At 39.5% G+C, this 18992-nt stretch overlaps 1 pseudogene; it reads left to right on the top strand.

Moving 5' to 3' along the window:
• Nucleotides 1-313: 313 nt before the first annotated feature.
• On the top strand, nucleotides 314-18934 carry LOC142853109 (Y-box-binding protein 1 pseudogene; annotated as a pseudogene).
• The last annotated feature ends 58 nt before the right edge of the window (nucleotides 18935-18992 follow it).

The raw sequence follows: 18992 nt of genomic DNA on the forward strand, positions 1-18992 counted from the left end.
ATCTCCTTGGGGTCTAGAAATCGCTCAGGGCAAATGTTCAAAATCAGGTGTTTTTTTTTAGCTTCTTCTTCATCACCCTTGCCTATATCACCTTCATATCCAATAAGCTATACTGCACTTGTGCGTGTTTGCTTTTATACACAAGTGGCTCTTGATCCCAGGATTGCATTGGGGTCAAACACATAATGATTTCGGATTCCGATTTACTAATGAACCACTTCTGGTGAGCGATCCAAGATGGGTATGAGGAATACCTTGTAACTTGAAATTGGAAGCTTCCAATGATGAGATCGGCAGAAAATGTTTAGAGGACATGTCTGGTCTGAAGAAAAATACTGCAGTGTCTGGCTGCCGCCTTATTGGACAACAGGTATTGAAGCAGCTTCTTAATTTCTACACATTTCAATATCACCATGTGTTAAGACAGGACTGCAGCAGATACTCTGTGTGGTTGCCCTAGAGAAGAAAAGAAGGCTAGGCCAAGTTCAGAATAATGGGCAAATATTAATGATTGTTGATGGTAGGAATGAACTTAGCATATGAATATTGCCAGCACATTTATTGTCCTTAAATTTTAATTTAGCACTTGCAAACTATCTCTAGAGCAGTAAAATTATTACTTTGATTTCTAGTATATATGTGAAATAATATTTTTTTATTTATGTATGACCCTAAATTAAAACCATAAGCAGTGTGAATTCTTCCTTCCTTTCTCTGCTTCCTTCTTTTCTCCCCTGCCTTCCTCCTGCCCTCCATAACTCCTTCACTCCCTCCCTCCCTTTCTTCCTTCTTTCCTTGAAACAAATCTAGGGCCTTGTGCACATAGGCAAGTCGTCAGCCATTGAGCTCCATCCCCAGGCTGAAGCATGCAGTTTATTGTATCACGTTAGACAATTGTCTCCTTCTAGAGATTGTTTCTATGATTCGCTAAAATCATTTTTAAAACTCACAGATATGTCTGTGTTTTATTCTCACTTTAGTGTTTTTATGACAACCCCTTCAAATTTGTGTCCTAGTACACCTTTGTGTCTGCAATACCTTTCTCACAAATAAGATTAACACATTTTCACGCTTCTAATAACTCAGGCAAATCAAATGCAAATATTTCTACTTGGCCCAAGGTATCTTTGAAAACTACTTTTAGCTTGTATTAAGCTATGGAGTAAAACCTTTCAAACCTTCAAATATTCAAACAATTTAATTACAGGTACGGGGTCTGGGAATTGGAGCTAATTTATTTTATTTTAAACATTTATTTTATGTTTTCTTTGCGCATCTATTGTTTTAGGACTTACTTCTCCGAACTGGACAGCCAACAAGAGAGTTCATCCCTAGAAGAAGCTAAATCTCATTCTCCCAGTAGTGAGCAGTTGTCTTTAGCTCTTTGGCTTTGGGTGGGATCCTGGGAGATCCCTTCCCACTCCATGTGGGATTCTGGTCTTTACAATAAAAAACATACTCAACAGGTTCAATTTAAGTGTGTGTGCACGCGCATACACATGCACGCATGAATGTGTACCCACGCATACACACACGTGTACATATGTAGCAAATATAAGAAAAGGAGATTATCAATGTGAGGGACTTGGCATGGGAGAAATTTGAGGGAGGGTAACTGGGAGGACCTAAAGAGAGGAAAGGGAGGGGGAGGCGACATGATTCCATTTCCATTATAATTAAAGGAAAGGCATAAAAATGGGGGAAATTGTTTTTTAAATTATTATTCTACGGTATTAGTATTTGCCTGCATGTATGTCTGTATTACATATGCTTGTGGAAGCTTATAGAGGCCAGAAGAGGGCTACAGAGCCGCTGAAACTGGAGTGGCAGATTGCTGGGAAGCGTCACATGGCTGCTGGGAAGCAAACTCTGGTGCAGACAGGGCTCTTAACTACTGAACCTCTCACCAGACTCTATTCTCTTTCATTTCTGATACATTTTTAGTCAATTGCAAGTTCTCCATTTGCTTAGGAAGTGAATGAACGTGTGCCTTAGTCTTAAGCGACTTTCCAATCATGTTGAATAGAACAGGTCCTCACCATTCAGCTTTCAGGAATCAGCATCTTCAATGTGGACCACACAAGAGCCGATGAAAATACAGTTCCTAATACTTGTAGAGTTCTAGACCTGCAGGGACTAGGGGGGACGGCGTAAACAGACTCTGAATACCCATCGGGCTTCCCTGGAAATCCACACCGTTCACGTTTGAGGCTGTTTTAGTTATCTCAATATCACCCTCTTCGCATGCACAACAGAATCTCAAAAATTATGTCTGGTATAATTGCATAACTAATTTTTGAGATTCTGTCATGCTTTCTAAGAGAGAGAAATCTCAAAGCATCCAGAGCCCTGAGATTATATGGTTATTGCTCCATCAGAAATTTATATCCACATTCTTACACTGAGGAATAAAATTTTTATAATGTAATATGTAAGATTATAATAATATAATATTATAATCTAAGAAGGGTAAACTGACTCTCAATACATCCCAGGGTGGATTCCTTAACTACTTTCAGATAATACTGAGCATTCTACCTGCTTGCCCTCTGGATTGATGCCTATGAACTGGACACCATGTTAACATTAGGAGTAGGAAGAAGCTTTCCAACATTTACCAAAGCCCTGGGAATAAATGCACATAAATTCACAGGAGAGCAGTCATCTATCCATAAGTGAGTAATTTTCTGTGCGAGAAAGCCAACCTGCATCAATTTGCTGTAGGATTATATCAACACACGCCAATATCCAAAGCCTTGAGCTAACTGATCCAAGGGGGGCAATCTGTAGCACTTGGGGATTGTCTGCTTGCTAAAGCAGTAAAAAATACTGTTGCGTAATTATGAATGTGACTTTTGGAAAGGTCACCATGAGCTTCCATCACCCTAGATGTGGGATGCCTCTTAGGCTTTCTCTGAAGGATGTGCTTGGGGAACAATATCTAACTTGGATAATAGTCTCTCCAAGAACACGCAAAGCAGTTCATTTTAAACAATAAAATTTCAAAGGCTTGTAGATTCAGCCCCACACTGCAGTTAGGTTAGAAGTAACAGAACTGAGAGAAGTAATAAACCACAGCCGCTCCCCTCTCCTTGAAACACACCCATGCACCTCCCCCTGAACACCTGGTGAGTTCCTCTCACAACTGGACCATAATTAATTTCTGCATCATGATGCAGGCCTGCCGCTGCCACCGTTTGGAAATGACCCTATTTCAGCTGGCAGATGCGTAGCTTTGCACACTGCAAAAGGCAGCATGGTAATTAGTTCTGTCCCCAGCGTTAGAGCACTCCCCCCGCCAAGCAGTGGCTGGGATAGGAAAGAAAGTGCACAGAGACAAAGAAACATCAGAGAGGCTTTGATTTGACCGCTGCTGCTACGTTGCTCCCCAAAACCATGCTAATATATGTATTCCTGTTTAAATCAGAGGAGTTCTTTTGATGTTGTTGGTTTTGAATTCGGAACTACTTACTATTCATCATCAGATAAGAGGCGTATGAAACACTGCCTATCACATGACTACCCTGAAGTGTGTCAATAGTGAACGAATGGTAAAAGCACAAGACGTCGCTAACCATGACTAGAGAAGTCTAGTAAAAGTAAAGCTGAGTTAAACTTGGAGCAGGAACTGGGATGCAGTCTAGGGACCAGAGAGGCTTGAGGAAGGCAGACAGATAGGTGAGAGGAGGGGGAAGCGTCAAGTGTGATTGTGAGTCTTTGGCTCAAGCCTCAGCTTCCCAGTCACTGCAGTGTGAAAGTGAGTCACTGGCTGTGGGATCAAGCAAAGATGGGATAACCAGAGGCTCTGGAGCTAAAGTCTCAGTCCTTCTCAGAGGAAAAGTAAACAGCAGCCTGAGGGCAAAGGCTAGGTAACCCTGACTGCCTTAAGAACTGTAAGGGGTTTGGTGAGTCATGCAGATTTGTGGAACTCCTTAGAAACTGCTCAGCCCAGGTTGTAAAGGAAAGCTGATATGTCCTGAGAAACGGCCTAATTACTAATTTTAGAAAAAGAGAGTATACAGTTAAGTATATAGGAGACAGAAACTCAGGTTATTTTACAATATTTAAGGAGAGGGATTAGAAAATTTCCTCAGAGAATGCCTATGTATTTCTTTGATTACTGCTTTAAATCTGGACTCACTGCTTAATAAAGCTGTGAAATCTAATTTGTCTCCTTATACAGCAGGAGTTAGCTCCTGCTGTATAAGAAACACCTCCAGAATTTAGAAGATGACACTGGGGCCATTTGTTTGTAGCTGGCTTGACTGATGGATTTGCACATGCATCTAAGGCGGTGTCTTGTTGGCTAGAGGTGAGAAGATCTCGAATGGTCCCAACCTGAATGAATGAGTTCTCCACATATCAGTATCATAGGATGTTCTTGTGGGGATCATAAGCAAGGTACGGCAAAATGCATTCTTTTCGTTTCCTTATTTTTCAAAGTTCTTTACATATGATTTGCTGCTTTTGCATTGGGTAAAGCCACAGGAGGCCAGAATAAGTATGGGAATGCCATTGGTAGCAGATTTGTCTTGACATTGTCAGCTATACAGAATGAGCTTGCCTTATGCTACAGAAAAGAAGCCTGGGGTAAGTCAATGTGAAACAAAAATGGAATGTATTAAACAGGGCAGGCTCTACACTAGAAGAGATAGATTCTCAAGGTTTAGAGAGGGGTTAAGAGTAGTTGCTTAACCCAAGCTTGGTTCCCAGCATTCAAGGGCAGCTCACAATTGTCTGTAACTCCTGTCCTAGTGTATCTGACTTCCTCTCTGGCCTCCAAAGGCATCAGCACACAGACATGCATGAAGGCAAAGACTCATGCACATAAAAATAAGCATAAAAAATAAATGCTTAGCAAAAGAGATATATTCTCATGTGGGCATTAAAGAAAGATACACTTCTACATATCTTAAAAATGCCTATATATGTGATTCTGTTACTTTTGAAGTTATAGTGTATCATATAATCTATGATTCTGAATTTAAAAATCAAAGTTTTAAAATCAAATGAAAATCTGTAGTAGTTCTTATCTTTGTTATATAATGTTTACAAAGTGAGATGGGAGGGGATTATGAAGTATATTGCATAGATGTAGGATAAAATGAAAGAAATGCTGTTAAGACTTAAAGGCAAAGGTCACATGGGTTTAAGACATGTGCTTGACCTTAAGCATAGTTCATTAGGCTTAAACACTCTTGTAGTACAGTGTCTACACAGGCTGTGTTTGCAGTGGTTTGGTCACTTGTGCTGAAATTCTTGACACTCAGCCAGCAAGGGATATAAAGCAGAGAAGGGACTTAATAGCCTTTTCTGTCCCCAAGTCCTTTTCCTTCTCCCTGTCTTCAATCCTCCCTTCAGGAAGCCACTGCAAAAGAGCCCCAGTTGACTAATTGAACCACAGAGAATATCAGCCCACACCTAATTTTTCACTGTGAATTGTAGGAATTTTGGAAATTCTGCAAGCTATATAATTCACCATATCTCAGTATCTAGAACAAGATACCCTACCATCTTTCTGCCCTGTCATTTTCTATAATTATATATTTCTCATTTTCTCAATTATCACACAGCACACATTTTCTTAAGTGAGTGCTGTTCTTTTAAGCCTGTTCAACTCTCTGACTTACTGTTTTGCTGTATTAATTTAAAACCCTTTCCAATTATGGAACCTTTCCGATATATAAGATTACATCCTTTGGAAAGCTCCTTACGAGAGCTCGTTTAACTGGAAATTAGCGGGTCAATCATTCTGAAGTTTCTCATTGCCAATGACCAGAGCTCTTTCCAGCGATATCTGTTCTATTCCTCACTATCAATTGCAAAGATAGGGTGCCCCTTCCAGTTGGGAGTATTCTCTTGTTTTATTGTCTTTCAATGATAATACTAAAGTCAGGTACTGATGCATGTCACAGACAGCACTCAGAAAGCTGACCCACAGGAAGGCCTGACACAATGCTGGACATTAGACAAGCTCCATGAAAATATTATTGAAACTCTTAACATCTTGTGTTCACACGAATTCATGCGATGACTCATAATTATGGTGGATTTTTTATTATTGTGTGTTTTTCCCTTCATCCCCTTTTCTTTCTCTCTTTTCTCCTTTCTCCCTTTGTTATTTTCCTTCATCTATGTCATTCTTTTGTTTCTCTTATCTGTTTCTAGTTTCACCTTCTATTTTATAATTGCTATGCTGTTAGTTATTTCATATAATAATCCATTGGGGGAAATGCTCTGCATTAAGCAAGCTAAACCACTAGTTTCCAGGTGTTCAGGGGCCCACACTGTTCCTCACTAATGTGGTGGGAGAGGAAAACCAGGCAAAGGCAGTTCTGCACAGACCTTTTGGTACTTTTAAGTGTGTCCTTTTTCTTATGACTGCATTTCTCCTAGTTACTGAAGTTTTTTCTATTTTCTCTCAATTTTCAAAGATAAAGTGTGCCCAGACTTTAAAATATGTAAGTGTGTGTGTGTGTGTGTGTGTGTGTGTGTGTGTGTGTGTGTGTGTTGATAGTAAGCTGGGGCCTACTATTCGTTTTCCTCCTGCTGTGTGGTTGTGCTGGCTCTGCGGGGGCATGGGATAGTTTCTCCCACATTGATAAGAAGCCGTAATTGTTTGTTTTATCAAGAGTGGCACCAAACACCAGAATGACTGCGTGTGGAAGATAAATACCTTCACCCCTCACTTTGTTTTATTGGCAACAATTAAGTTGATTTAAAAATAAATCCATGCTGCCTCCTCTGTGTGCACACCACACTCCAACATCCATAATTGCTCCCCGTGCGTAATGGCCTAGATGTTAATTTTAGATAGTTGGAATGGCAAGCCATATATTTTTAAACCATGGAGTCATTTTTAATTAATGTCTATTTGTTTTAATTTTGCGGCCCCGTTGAAATAATCAATAATAGAAGTTGAAAGTGGAAGCTATGGCAGCAACATTATATGAATCCTCCTTTGCTGGCTGTAAATTACTTGTGGAACCTTTATGAGTTTTTAAAGGAATTATTATTAATAAACAGAATATTATTTAAAGTATTCCATTAAGTTTGCCTCTGGCTTCTTCCCACAAGAGTCCAATATTCCAGTTCTGTTTCATTTTCTATGAAGTTAAGGGACAAGGTAATTTGAAAAATCAACTCAAAGGGAAATGCGGTGGTGTCATGAATGTCTACTAACATTCTACTTGAGATGTGGAGCCACTAATTAAAATGGGACCCATTGGAATGCTCCCAATGCTTTGTTCTGCTATAATGAGCTGCCCAGTTCCACACAGCCACACGTCGAGCAGGTAGATCAGGTAATGCAACCACACAAAAGTCTTGCTAAGAACAGCAATGAAGTTAGAAAGGGGACAGGGAGCTGAGAGCATTAATAATAACATGAAAGTAAGCCATTCCTGCACAGAGCACAGGAAGGATGGGGTAAGAGGATGCTGAGTCCCCAAGGATAAGAGAAGCCTGATAAGATACACTGATGGAGTTGCGGTGTCTACGTGTAAGTGAGAAACTTGGGCCTGCGGGGAGATTGAGACAGAAGAGTTTCGTCTGTTTGTGTTTTGTTCTGACAGGGCATCATGTACTCTAGGCTGATCTCTAATTTGTTCTAAAAGTAAAGGAACCTTGAGCTTCTGATCCTTCTGCCTCAGCTTCCAAAGTGCTTGGGTTACAGGCATACACCACTACGTTGCTCTCCAGGGAGATGTTACAGAGAGCCAAGCAAGGTATTGGTAATAACAAAACCTAGAGTCTACTTTTGGAATATGGTGCTTGAAATGAGATAGAAGCAAGGCCTTTGTAAGGTAAGAAGCCAGGTCACAGGACAGCAGTGTATTCAGAAATATTGTCATTAAATGTCACTTTTGGGGCAGGGGAGATGGCCCAGCCTTTAAGAGTGCAGAGAACCTGGCGGGTGCCTGGAAACCACCTGTAGCTCCAACTCTAGGAAAAGCCAATGCTTCTGCACACCCATGCGCATACCCACACACCAACACATACATTTGCGTGATTAAAAATAAAGTCAATATTTTTAAATGCCATGTTTAGTGGCAAAAAGAAATCCAGCAGGCCAAGTGCAAAATATCAACAAATTAGGGAAGACTAAAAAGCATTTTAAAAAATAAAATGTTTTTTAAGTCATAAGATTTTAAAGGAGGCAGCAGAATAGAACTTTGAAAAACTTTGTCAAAGAAAAATATGATTTACTATATTAAAAAGAAAATGCCTTCAAATGGTTGAGGGTACCTTGGTATATGTGTAAACCAAGAGGAAAGTACATTTCTCAACTGGGAAACATTTTTTCTCTAGAAAAAAATTGATCCAAATATTAAAATGTTATAAGCATTTGATTTTTTGCATGCAATGTCGGGAAAGACAAGGAAAGGAAAGAGGCAAAGCAATGTTGTATGTGGCAGATTCTGTGCATGTCTTTTTTTTCTTCTAAAATCATTTATAAATCAATTTTAGTTAACTGTGACTTTAATCTGGGTTTCTTCTTAAAAATTAATAACTTTCTAAGTTTGTTATGCATCTTTTCTAACCCTTATTCTTATACCTTTTTATTGAAAATAATTTCCCCCTATACAATATGTCCTGATAATATTTCCCCCTCCCATTCTCCTCCCAACTGGGTCCCACATCCCCTCTCATCCAGACCACCCCTTCTTGTGTCTCATTAGATAAAAATAGGTATATAAAGGAAAATAGTAAATACAACATAAAATAAGTAAATTAGAATAGAACAAAACAAACAGAAGAGAAAGATATAGATACATAGACCCATTCATTTGCACACGTAGGAATCCCATAAAAAATATAAAACCAGAAGACAATATATGTGCAAAGGATCTGTAGAGTAAAATAAATAAGAATAAAATATACTTTTAATAAAGTAAGAAAAGAAAAATAAGAGAGAGGGAGGTCCTGCTGTGACCTTGGAGAAAATCTCCAAATACAAAGTTGAGTTTATTTACTGTTGGCCATCTACTGCTAGACATGCAGCCTACTCGTAAGAGTAGTTGGTTTCTTAGTGAGACTCATTGGAAAAACTAAAGCTTTGCTTGCAAGTATTATCACTTTGAGAGAGTGCTTAGTTTAGAGATGGCAGTGCGTGTCCACTTCTCCTTTCATCTCTAGGACCCCATCTGATGCACATCCGTGTGGGTCCTGTGCCCGCTACCTCAGTTCCTGTGAGTTCCTATCTGCATCAGACCTGCTGGGTTTATTTCCTCAGTGGCCTCCATTCCCTCTGACCCTTACATTCTTTCTGCCTCCTCAGGGAACGGATTTGATGGAGACATCCCATTTAGGGCTGAGTGCTCTGAGGTCTCTCATTCTGAGCATATTGTCAATCTGTGGGCCTATGTGTTTGTACCCATCTGGATTACCTCACTCAGGATGTTTTTGTTTTCCCTCATTCCATCCATTTACCTGTGAGTTTCATGATTTAATTTTTTAACAGATGAATAATACTCCATTGTGAAAATGTACCAACGTATGCATTTTCTTTATTCGTTCATCTGTTGACAGACATCTATGTAGTTTTCAGTTTCTGATATTATGAATAGAACAGCTATGATCATGACTGATCAAATGTCTCTGTAGTAGGATAAAGCATCCTTTGGGTAAACGCCCAATAGTGGTATAGCTGACTCTCGAGATAACCGATTTCCATCTTCCTGAGGAACCACCACACTGATTTGTATAGTAACTGCACATTTGCCCTCCCACCAGCAATGGATGAGTGTTCCCCATACTCCATATCTTTGCCACCATAAGCTGTCATTTGTTTTATTGATCTTGGCCATTCTACTGGTGTAAAATGAAATTTGAGAGTCAGTTTGATATGCAGTGCCCAGATGACTAAGGATATTGAACATTTCTTTAAATGTTTCTCAATAATTTTAGATTTTTCTTTTGAGAATACTCTGTTTAGAACTGGACCCCATTTTTAAACGGAGTTATTTGTTTTCTTGATCTCCAAGGGTGTTTTTTCTTCTTCTTTATATATTTTGGATATTAGCACTCCATTAAATGTATAGTTGATAAAAACCTATTCCCATTCTGTGGCGTGTCACTTTTTCAGAATAATAGTCATTTGACAAACAGAAGCTTTTCAGTTTCATGATGTCCCATTTATTAATTGTTCTCAGTGCCTGTGGTATAGGTATTCTGTTCAGAAAGTCTTTTCCTAGTCAAATCAGTTCAAAACTGGTCCCTACTTTCTTTTCTATAAGGTTCAGTGTATCCAGTTTTATATTGAAGTTTCTGATCCATTTGGACTTGAATTTTGTACACAGAGATAAGTATGGATCTATTTGGATCTTCTACATGCAGCCATCCAATTTAACCAGAACCATTTGTTGAATATGCTATCTTTCTTCCAGTGTGTATTTCTGGATTCTCCATAGACACTCAAATATTCATAGGTGTATGGGTTTCTGCTTGAGTCTTCAATTAGATTCCATTGGTACAGCTATTTGTTTTTCTGTCAGTACCACACTGTTTTTATTACTATTGTTCTGTAGCACAACTTGAAACCAGGGATGGTATTATCCCCAGCAGGTCTTTTATTATTCAGGATTATTTTAGTTATCCTGAGGTTTTTCTTTCCATAAAAAGCTGAAAAAAATGTCCTTTCAAGTTCTGTGAAGAGTCATGTTAGAATTTTGATGGGCATTGTATTTAACTCATATTGGTTTTGGTAAGATGGCCATCTTCACTATATTAACCCTATGAATCCATGAGCATGACAATCTTCATATTTTCTTCAATCTCTTAAAGTTTTATCGTACAGATCTTTCACATACTTGGTTAGAGTTACCCCAGGATATGTTATATTATTTGATCCTCTTGTGAAGAGTGTTGTTTCCATTTCTTTCTGTGTCCATTTGTCATTTTTACATAGGAAGACTATTGATATTGTGAATGAATTTTATATTCTGCTACTTTGTTGAAAGTGTTTGTAGTAATTCCCTTATGTATACAATCGTATCATCAACAAATAAAGGCATTTTGTCTTTTTCCTTTTCAAATTTGTATCCTCTTGTTCTCCTTCAGTTGTCTTATTGGTCTCGCTAAGACTTCAAGTACTATATTGAGTAGATAGGAGGAGTGTAAACATCCTTGTTTTGCTTTTAATTGTAGTAGTCTTTTTTTATTAACTTGGGTGTCCTTTGTTTGATGTGAAGAATTGCAATGTCCTCATGGTTGAATTTTCCTTTGATGAATTTTTTTCCTTCTTATTATTTTTTATCTAAAATATGCTTTTTTTAGATACTAAATTGGGTGCACTGGCTTGTTTCTTATGTCCCATTCGCTTTGAATATCTATTTCAATCCTTTTCCCCTTGGTATTAAAATGCGTTATTTAGATGCAGTCCAAGGATGGAACTTGATTTCACATTCATTCTGTTAGTCTCTGTCTTTTTATTGTGGAATCGAGACCATTTATGTTGAGAGTTATCAGCTAGCAGTGTTTGTTTATTGCTGTTGTGGTGGTGTGAGTTTTTTCCTTCTTTTGGTTTGCTGGTCTGAGATTACTCTTTCCTTGTATTTTCTTTGGTGTGGTTAGCCTTTTCAAGTTGAAGTGTTCCTTCAAGAAACTTCCGTAGGGCTGATTTTATATGTATACACTTCTTAAATTTGGTTTTATCATGGAATGGCTTTCTTTTTTCATATATTGTGATTTCATGTTTTTCTGGTACAGTAGTCCCAGCTGGCATCTGTTGTCACTTAGAGTTTATAAAACATCTGACCAAGCTCTTTTGGCTTTTAGAGTCTGAAGTGAGTTGTTATCCCAATAGGTCTGCCTATGTTACTTGGCCTTCTCCCTTTGTAGCTTTTAGTATTAATATTCTTTCTTTGTTCTGTATATTTAGGGTTTTAATTATTATGTACCAGGGGACTTTCTTTTCCGGTCTAGTCTATTTGAAAGTGTTCCAAATGCTTTTGTACATTTTTAGGCATCTCCTTCCTTAGGTTAGGAATTTTTTTTCTATGATTTTGTTGAAAATACCTTTTTCTGTGCCTTTGACTGAGTTTCTTCTCCTTCTTCTATTCCTACTGTTTATCTTTTGGTCTTTTTTTAGTGTTCCTGATTTCCCAAAAGTTTTGTGCTAGGAGTGTTTTTATATTTAACATTTTCTTTTATCAAGGTATGTATTTATTCTGTCTTGTCTTCAATGACTGTGATTCTCTCTTCCATTTCTTATATTCTATTGGTGAGACTTGCCTCTCAGTTTCTGTCTAAGTTCCTGATTATTTTTACTTTCCAGTTTCTTTTTTCAGTTTGGATTTGATTTATTAATATTATTCCCTCTTTTAGTCCTTGATCTATTGTATTCATTTTCTTCCACTGTTTGCACTTGCAGAGATTTCTTTAAGTCATTTACTCATTTCCTCTTTAAGGACCCCCATTATATTCATACAGGCTACTGTAAGGCCCTTCTCTTGTGCTTTAGCTACACTGCATTTCTCAGAGTCTGCTATGGTAGGCTGCTGGGCTCTAGTGGAGACACATTGCGCTGATTGTTATTGATTGTGTTTTACACTGGCTTCTTGGTTATCAGGGGTTGGGATGATGATTGCACTTCTAAGGGCTGATTGTTGAGTGGATGATTGGTTCCTTGATTTCTGTTGCCCTCTTTGATTCTTAGGAGAGTGTGGTGACTGTGTGTTGCCTGATAGGGAATGCTTCTGGATTCTGCCAGATGTAGGCATTGGGGATTCTGGATGCAATGTGTTCCTAGGTAGTGAGAACTGACACTTTAGAATGGGGATATGCTGGACGAGGGAAATTGAAAGTGTCCACAGGAGGGATGAAAGCAGGATATTCCACCGAATCTGCTTATTCCCCCTGGGAATGGGGACAGAGAAGAAGGAGAGACCCCAACAGGTAGTATGTTACAGAGCTGGGTGTGAAACTGAGGGATTGGGTTTGGAGGACAGGAGGGATACTGAAGACCTTCAGCTTGCTTACCGGTTACCCACTTGCTTCTCGGACAGGCTTGACTTGTGAGTGCCATGGAAATGCCTGCTGCATTCTGAGGCAAAGGGCTGAATATGAAAGACAGTTGGAGGAGAAGATCTAGCTGCTCTAGTGGAGATAAGGACAGAAAGGAGAGAGATGCTGAAACAAATTGTCTGCTACAGAGATGAAAGTGATACTTGGGTATGGAATTTGGAGGAGAAGAGGGAGAATGAAGGTCTGTAGTTAGCCTACCTCTTTCTCTGGCCTGTGTGACCAACAGAGAATGCTATTGGGGTTAGGGACTGGGACAATGGGATGAGTGGCAAAGATGATTGAGATCTGAGTGATCCAATGGAGATGGGGGAAGAGGAAGGTAAGTCTGTCTCTTTTGATGCTCCCATAGTGAGAGCTTGTGGTGATTTGAAAGAAAATGCCCCCCAAAGGGAATAGCACTATTATAAAGTGTGACTGTGTTGGAGGAAGTATGTTACTGTGCAGGGCAGGCTTTAGGGATTCTTTTGCTCAAGCTTCTTTCAATGTGTCTGTTAGTCAACTTCCTGTTGTCTGCAAGATGTAGGACTATCAGCTACTATTCCAGCACCATATCTGCCTGCATGCTGTCATGCTCCCCATCATGATGATAATGGACTGCACCTCTGAAACTGTAACCAAGACACTTTAAGTAATGTTTTCTTTATAAGGGTTGCTGTGGTCATGGTGTCTCTTCAAAGCAATTGTACAACAACAACAACAAACCTAACTAAGACAGAGTTACAATCACCTACATGCCACAGCAGAATTGTAACTCTACCACGGTGTTGATTTCTGTATCCATACATTCACTTTGTTACTGAAGCAGAGAAGATTCTGACACTGGAGCATAAGCAAAGTCTTCATGACTGGGCAGCCAATCACCTTCCTCAGATTGCCATATTTTGCTCATACTATAAGCTGTTACATGGCAGTGCATTCTTGGCCAGCAGATTCGAGCATGGTAAATTCTACCAGCTTCAGCCCTAGAAAGGTTATGCCAATATCACACAGTGATAAAAGGTATTTGATAACAGAAGGAAAATGCTTTAACTTTTAAATCAAGTGGCTTTCTAAGGTGCCCCAATTCCTAGAACTAACTCTTAAATATCCATTACCCCCTGTCTTTGTACCCTTCTTCAATGAAGACAAGTAGGATGGTGAGGTGTTAAGCAAATATGTCCTATACTTGGGTCAAGAAAGATAATATAGAAAGATTATTCTTGGTTGTCCACCAGAATAAGACAAAAAGACACAAACACTGAAGACACCATAAATGCTGGATACATACAGGATAGAGTGAAAAAAAAACTGGAAAGCTCCCTCCCTGCTAACTCCACACACAGTGCCAGAAGGTACTATGCAGTTTGTCTGGGACAAAAACTCATCAACAATCTTATCCATCTATGGAACTTGCATGTTAAAGTCACCACCTGCCAGGCAAGATGCGCATATAGGTGCAATAGTGGCACAGCTGTTCCAGGGTAACCAACCACTTTCTAGATCAGTTTGAAGCCCGCTCCATGTCAGAGAATGTATGGCAGGTATCGTAAACCTGATCAAAAATCTATAACCTTAGGGGCAAATTTAAAACTGTTGTTTTGTTAAAGGATAAGTAGTCAAATTGTTGTCTAAATATTTACATATCCTCCCATATATCACTGGTATTCTCAGCCTTGGTCAGAGAATCTTCTTTTTGCAGTGAACAGCAATTAAAACAGAGCTTCAGAACTGGTCAATATGTTGGGAATAAGTGATTGTTGAGTGCTCAGCCTTAAAGGGGGCTTCTCTAACTACCCCTTGAAGGCTTGGGGATCATCTCAGATAAAGAAGTAGAAGGAATACACGAATGCTATTTAACACTGATTTCTTGATATGGCAAAGCTATTGAAGTCATGAGCACAGAAACTATGAGCACTTGTGCATGCAGACACACACAGCAGAAGCAAAGGCTCATTGAGTAAAAAGAAGGATAAAGGCAGGAGTGAGGGAGAGATAGGTGATGAGGCAAAAGTAAACAATCATAACACTTTGCAGTGTATAAATGGCCAAAAATAATTAAACAATAAATGGAAAATAAAAATTTACAGATATGGACATATAGACTGGAAATAATGATAAATTACATTAAGTGATAACATCATTATCACTTAATGTAACTTAAACGACACAGTAGACTGAGAAAGAAAAATAGGATTTGAAGGAGATGGCCCATGACGATGTTTCATTTTTTTAAGCTTAAATACACCAATAACATCACTCATGAATTATTCTCACTGCAAAGCTTTAGGACTCCATGAAACTGTCACTACACACAGATGTGGCTTCTTGATATTTTTATCCATGTTCATATGTTTCACACTGTGTGTATTATCATATGTTAGTTATGATATTCAGTTGCTAAATTTTAAAGTCTAAAGTCTTAGCCCTCCCATTTTGATGTAAGATAATTTCACATAAATAATGCATGAGAATTTGGAAGTTTTTCCTATTCTTAAAATTGAACCTGGCCTATTCCCTAATATTAAAATCTGTAGAGACTGTTCAGTACTGAAACCCATGACCCCTTGAAGGAGACCACTGCCTCAAACAGGCTGAAGAGCTGCCAGGGAGAACACCACTGGAAAACAAAGCCAGCAGGACTCTGCAACACAGTGCTGAGTCCATTTCATAAAAAAAAACACAGGCCAAAAATACGACAGACATTAGAAACACAAAGTAAAACAACACTAAAATATTAATAGAATATTGTTGCACAATAATGACCAATTAAAGAACGGTGTATAAGGTACTTTCCTTGTTGGTATTACCAAATGTTATGTTGCAATTTCCTCTGAGGTGAAACATGCCATCCTCCTTAAGACTTGGAAAGTAAACAAGAGGGAAAACTCAGAAACTCTCTAAAAGTAGACTCCCAAAGCTCCACCCCTTCCAAAGTAACTAAAAATATCAGCTGAGAGGTAAGACTCTCAGACCTGCTGAGCTGCCCCCAAATCCTAGAAAGCACCCCAGGGCTTCAGTTTTCATGAGCTATCGGCCATGTTGAGGCGGGCTTTTGATGACTCAGTTGCCCTTGTGTCGTCGATGCTCCCATAAGTAACCCTTCATCGTATCCTGTGAATAACCGCACTAAAACCATTGGTTCACCAAGTTAGATTCTAGTGGGATGGCTACAAGCCACTAATTAGGAACCAAGTGTTCCAACACATGACCCTTGAGAGATGGGTCACCTTTACACCACAGCAGTTGTTATGATTCACAACCAAAAAATAATAATAACAACATTTCCTATCTACTCTTTTAATATGTTTTTGGCAATGTCTTGAAGTTTACATGCTCATATGAAATAAAATGCACATAATTAGAAACCATGATATTCACTCCACTTGACCTCTGGCCAACTCTGCTCTCTATCACTTCTGTAGGAAGGATGGAAGAGAGGGAGGATGAAGGAAGGAAGGAATTATTCTATAATAATACCCATACTTGCTTGTTAGTGAGCTCTTATACGCTGTTGGTGAAAGTGTTAACTGGTACAACCATCTTGGAAAGCTGTTAAATACTCTCTACGAAAGTGGGATACACCCATAATAGCCTCTGATTCAGAGACGCCCCTCCTAGTGGTACATGCATGTGTGTCTTCAAGAGAACTAATTAGCACAGCCCAAAATAAATAAGCCCAAAACACGCACAAGCCGCAGAATGAGCAAATAAACTGTCGCATATTCATTTAAGAGAAATCTGTCCCAAAATGAGAATCAACCACAATACAAATGCATACTGTTTGCAGTAACTAGGATTAATTACACAAACATACTGTTGAATGAGGGAAGCCAGATGGCCCCTTCCCCAAATCTGGAAAAACTCATGAGTGCTACAAGAAGTTGAGGTTCTGATGACTTAGTCTCTACAATGGGAGGAGCACCCACTGGGCATTCTGCGTCTTCATCTGACTGCCCATCAATCACCCTACATCTGTTTGTCAGGATTCACTGGGCTGTGTATTTAAGGTTTGTGCTCTTTTCTGTACACACATTATACTTCATAATATCTCCCCCAAAGAAGGGAACAAATCAATTTAATTAATCACATTAACAAAATAATGAAGAAAATAATAAAATCATCACACCACTGATGCAGAAAAAGCAATTTATGAAATTGAGCCTTAATGAAAAATTTTTTTAGCAAAGCTGCAATAAAATAGAACTTCATTAGTCCGATGGAGAGCATCTATTAAAAATCGTTAAGAAACCTCCATTCCCCTGTGAAACAGTGAAATATTTCCCAGAGGTCAGAAAGCACAGGTGCCTGCTATGACCTTCAGCCTCATCTCTGACATCTCTGAATATCCTAACTAGTACTTTGGGGCAACTTTGAGAAATGATTATTCATAGATGACTTGATAAACTGTCATAAAATAATTCAGATATAAACCAGATAATTGACATCGGCATTTAACAAATATATTAGATAGATAATATGTCTAGCTATGTATTTGGCGATATGCATACTTAAAGATTAAAAATATGACAGAAGTTGGAGAGATGGCTCAGTGGGTAAAGGGCTTATCACTTAAGTGTGAGGACAGGACGAGAGCTCAGATGCCTAGAAGCCATGTAAATATCAGGTGGCCCAAACATCCACCCCATCTGTGATCTGCTGCAGCACATGAAGGGACAGGTCCTGCAGACCTAAAAGTACAGGGTTTCCTAAACATACGGCAATAGCAGGGTAACCAAGAGGAGTTCCAGTGGGGGCCCAGCGTCAATAATGTAGCAGAAACCAGAGGCCTTGAACCAGACCACTTGATGAACATTTACAAGTAAAGATATATGGATAAAAGGGAAAGAAAATAAAAGTGAGTCTTCCCACTTCAAGTGATTTAATTGAAAAATAACTTCTTAGTTCCAACAGTAGCAGGAGCAAAGAGCAGAACCCAGAGAGCCGTGAAAGTCCCACCGCTGCTGCTGGCCTATTGACCCTCACACCCTGGGAGGAGCCTGCCTTAACCACCGTGCCCCATAAAGGACCATGAGCAGCGAGGCCAGAGACCCAGCAGCTGCCCACTGCCCTCAGCACTGCTGTCTCCAAGCCTGGCATTGAGTAGTGGCTGCCTGGGTGGCCTCACATCCATGGCGCCCACTGGCAGGCCCAGGAAGGTCGTCAAGAGGAAGCTTCAGGAACAGTAAAATGGTTCAGTGTAATTAACAGGTATGGTTTCATCAACAGGAATGACACCAAGGAAGATGTATTTGTATACCTGACTGCCCTAAGGAAGAATAACCCCAAGTAGTACGTCCGCAGTGTAAGAGATGGAAAGATGGAGAGATGGAGAGTTTGATGGTATTGAAGGAGAAAAAGGTATGGAGGCAACAAATGCTACAGACCCTGGTGGAGTTCTAGTTCAAGGCAGTAAATATGCAGCAGACCGTAACCATTGTAGATGCTATCCAGCTGTTGAGGTTCTCCCAGCAATTACCAGAATAATGAGAGTGGGGAAAAGAAGAAGAGATTGGAAAGCACTCCTGAAGGCAAGCCCAGCAATGCTGGCCCTATCGCAGACAAGGTCCCATCTTACCACTTGAGGAGACCCTATGGACCTCTACCACAGTATTCCAACCCTGTGCAAGAAGAACTGACAGAAGGTGCTGACAACCAGGGTGCAGGAGAGCAAGGTAGACCAGTACGACAGGATATGTATCAGGGTTACAGACCATGATTCCACAGCAGTCCTCCTTGCTAAAGACAGCCTAGAGAAGATCACAATAAAGAGGACAAGGAAACCAAGGAGACAAGACCCAAGGTCAACAGCCACCTCAACGTCGGTAACACTGCAACTTCAATTATCAGTACCGACACCTGAGAACCCCAAACCCAAGATGGCAAAGAGACAAAAGCAGCAGATCCACCAACTGAAAATTTGGCTGAGTAAATGCCGGATTACTGTCTCTACTATCATCCAGTTTGATCATCCAACAAGAAGAAATGAA

This window comes from Microtus pennsylvanicus, chromosome 6, assembly GCF_037038515.1.
Source record: "Microtus pennsylvanicus isolate mMicPen1 chromosome 6, mMicPen1.hap1, whole genome shotgun sequence".
NCBI classification, from domain to species: domain Eukaryota; kingdom Metazoa; phylum Chordata; class Mammalia; order Rodentia; family Cricetidae; genus Microtus; species Microtus pennsylvanicus.